We start from the raw sequence: 4,092 nt of genomic DNA on the forward strand, positions 1-4,092 counted from the left end.
TCTATTTCCCAAAGACAACCTCTGGATATGACGCTGATCACGTACACTCAACTTCTTTGGTCAACCATGGCGAGGCCTGTTCTGAGTGGAACCTGTCCTGTTAAATCGCTGCATGCTCTTGGCCACCGTGCTTCAGCTCAGTTTCAGGGTCTTGGCAATCTTCTTATAGTCTAGGCCATCTTTATGTAGAGCAACAATTCTTTTTTTTTAGATCCTCAGAGAGTTCTTTGCCATGAGATGCCATGTTGAACCTCCAGCGACCAGTCTGAAAGAGTGAGAGCGTTAACACTAAATTTAACACACCTGCTCCACATTCACACCTGAGACCTTGTAACACTAACACACCAGGGAGAGAAAATGACTAATTGGGCCCAATTTGAACATTTTCACTTAGGGGTGTACTCACTTTTGTTGCCAGCGGTTTAGACATTAATGGCTGTGTGTTGAGTTATTTTGAGGGGACAGCAAATTTACACTGTTATACAAGCTGTACACTCACTACTTTATATTGTAGAAAAGTGTAATTTCTTCAGTGTTGTCACGTGAAAAGATATAATAAAATATTTACAAAAATGTGAGGGGTGTACTCACTTTTGTGAGATAGGCCCCATAAACACTATTAGATTTTCTGCAGACTTTTGTCTTCAGATTTACCAAAATCATGTAGTACAATGGCCTGCCTGATTGCATACAAATTGAAACTCTTATGCCACGTACACACGGTCGGACTTTTCGTCTACAAAAGTCCGACAGCCCGTCCGACAGACTTTCGACGGACTTTTGGCGGACTTGTGGCAGACTTTCTAACGAACGGACTTGCCTACATACGATCACACAAAAGTCCGACGGATTCGTATGTGATGACGTACACCGGACTAAAATAAGGAAGTTGATAGCCAGTAGCCAATAGCTGCCCTAGCGTGGGTTTTTGTCCGTCGGACTAGCATACAGACGAGCGGATTTCTGGGTCCGGTGTAGTTACGACGTAAAGATTTGAAGCATGTTTCAAATCTAAAGTCCGTCAGATTTGCGGCTGGAAAAGTCCGCTGAAAGTCCGGGGAAGCCCACACACGATCGGATTGTCAGCCATATTTTGTCCGTCGGCGTCCGTCGGACTTTTGTAGACGAAAAGTCCGACCGTGTGTACGCGGCATTAAAGGTTTTACCTCATATTATATGGTTTTGGTAAATCTGAAAACAAAAATCTGCAGAAAATCTAATAGTGTGTATGGGGCATTACTGAATGTCGAATACATGTATGTATTTTTTGAATTGGTAGACTTTGTAGGTGCATTTTTCCATGTGTGTTTTTTTTTTTTTTCTTTTTTTAATTCGCAGTCCCCCACTACCACAAATTATGCAGTCGAGTTTCCTGCATTTGAGGAAATCGCAGGGGTCAGCACAGCCGGAGTGCAATGGCCGAGCCTCGCCCTGGGAGAACCACCTTCATGATCATGGTATCTCCCCTGCCAGGTAAGTATGTGTGTTTTTTTTTATGTATTGTTTAGACTCACCCTACATCAAAGTTGACTTCTAAGAAGTGGAGCTATTGCCCAGAGGGGTTTCCTTCTTTTGTTCAAAAAGAGATAAAACTGGATTGGGAATTATGAAAGATAGCATGATGTGTTAAGAGTTTGTGTATCAGTCTTGTGGTCTGTGATGTGCTCTGTGCATTTCAGGTTTCTTTCTCAATACTTACATTATGTGTATAATTATACAGCTTTTCCACTTCCTTTACAGCTGCTTTCCTTGTGTCAATTTTCCCTTACCATTATTAATCTTCTTTGCATAAACAAGACCCCACAGTGTCAAGGGAAAAAAACTATTTTTGGCTTAAAGAACCATTTCCAAATGGCACCCACATCTGCATGTGTGGCTATTTTTACATAGTGAGGCAAATTGAATTGCTGCCGGTTCAACCACGACTTAATTGTGGGATAGGCTGTAAGAGCTGCGTATTAACATTGGAGCTCCTTCATTGTTAATTTAACCAAGTTCAATATTTTATCCTAGTGTTTGGGTGGGAATTACATGGTAAACCCTGAAAATCCCTATGTATACAGAGAAGCAGCCACATAAAGTGTGATTAAAAAGAAAATCAACAAGAAATGCAATTTTGGTAATGAGCCAGAAAGAATGCTAAATACAAGCTACAATACTGATCAGTCCCTCAGACAAAAAGCAACCTATTTCCTACAATATTTGCTTTGCTGTGTGACCTGTTTTTCATCCGTGACTGAATGCTGAATTTATGCTTGGGCTGCCACTGTAACAAGCACATCTTGTTCAAATCAAATCAGGATCACAGAAGCAAAATGAGGAGCAGAGTGGAGTAATGGCACAGAGCAGAGGATTCTGAAAACATTACATACTATTCAAAGATCTGCTGTCTTTCTGCACTAGAACAGGGCTCACCTTTAGGCAGGGCAAAAAATAAACCTGAGAATGATCTGTCTTTATATAAATTCCACAAAGTGCCATTGGTATATTGTTAAAGGTGAAGTGCGTCAAAATAATACACCTTCTGATGAAAGCACAGTTGCCACATGTACAGTATATAAGTACTGGTTCTAATTATACAGCTACAGAACTCCAAATGGATCTAAGAGCAGACAAAATTCCTAATTCCATCTGCATGTTTTCAATGTCAAAATACTGTACTTGGCTGTACTCGTATATCTGCCAGAACATTTTTTATTAAAAGCACATACAAAAGAGTTTAAAGGGCAACTCCACTAATAAAAAAAAGATTTTTTATTTTCGATGGTGTAGGTCAGGGTTTGATTTGTCATTAAGGTTTTCCTGCTGTCAGGAGGCCTGATGAGATCTTTTCCCACCCCAGTGTAGCCATAATACGTGGTCAGCCCAGCTATAAAAAAAAACAAAAAAAAGTAGCTCTTCTACCTTAAATGTTTAACAAAAAAAGTTGTTGTCTTGATTTTCTTTGCGTTATTTCTTGTTCAATAATATAGCAAAATATACAAAAGAAAACAGAAATAAACAGTATACATAAGAATATACCAGTTGCAGAAACTGTGTACATCAGGATAGTAAGGTAAATCCCATTCATTCAAAGAATACAGATTGAGATCAGGGCCATCTTAAGAGCATTATAGGCCCCCGGGCAGTACAGTGCACTGGGGCCCTATCTACACAATCACGCATGAGAATAAAAATGCAAATTATCAATAAGGCTATATTTATTGGTACTTCCAACAAAATCAGTGTTTAAACATTAACACAACGTTTGGACAGTATAACTTTTGATGGGCACAGTGGCAGCGTTTGATGGGCACAGTGGCAGCGTTTGATGGGCACAGTGGCTGTGTTTGATGGGCACAGTGGCTGCGTTTGATGGGCACAGTGGCAGCTTTGATGGGCACAGTGGCTATGTTTGATGGGCACAGTGGCTGTGTTTGATGGGCACAGTGGCTATTTGATGGACACAGTGGCTGTGTTTGATGGGCACAGTGGCAGCTTTGATGGGCACAGTGGCAGCTTTGATGGGCACAATGGCTGTGTTTGATGGGCACAGTGGCAGCTTTTGTGGGGCACAGACAGTGGCTGTGTTTGATGCACAACTTGAACTTACTTAAGTAGACAGTGTTAGACTTACTTGAGGCCGCCGGCCTGGTGCAGTAAAGTGTGTCACTCACAGCAGCAAGGCAGCACCAGCTATCAATCAGGGCCGTCTTTCCACTCTGCTCCCTCTCTACGCTGTCTGAAAAACATGGCAGAGGTGGGCGGAGCTTGTTCACTAGCCGTTAGGGGCGGCCACGGCGCACTATGAATGCCGGGGCGGCTGCGGCCTCTGACTGATGTCACTGGTTGCTAGCTAGACGCCGGGTGGCTGGCGATTCAAGCAAGTGAGCAACCAGTGCAGTCAGTCAACTTAAGCAGCAGATTGCAGCACTGAGGATCGGCCCTGGATGGGGCCCTCCAGGCAAGTGGGGCCCCCGGGCAACTGCCCAGCGTGCCCAGTGGAAAAAACTGCCCTGATTGAGATGCTTAGGGGCATAGGCGTTGTCAGGAAAGGTCTCCTCCGCTGGTAATATTGATCATTTGGCGTGCAGTACTGAGGTCCACCAGCAG

The 4,092-nt window shown here is 43.0% G+C and overlaps 1 pseudogene; it reads right to left on the reverse strand.

Moving 5' to 3' along the window:
- Window positions 1–1,333: 1,333 nt before the first annotated feature.
- Window positions 1,334–1,481, reverse strand: LOC141124303 (U1 spliceosomal RNA; annotated as a pseudogene).
- Window positions 1,482–4,092: the final 2,611 nt, after the last annotated feature.

The sequence above is a fragment of the Aquarana catesbeiana genome, linkage group LG01 (assembly GCF_042186555.1).
Source record: "Aquarana catesbeiana isolate 2022-GZ linkage group LG01, ASM4218655v1, whole genome shotgun sequence".
Lineage (NCBI taxonomy): Eukaryota > Metazoa > Chordata > Amphibia > Anura > Ranidae > Aquarana > Aquarana catesbeiana.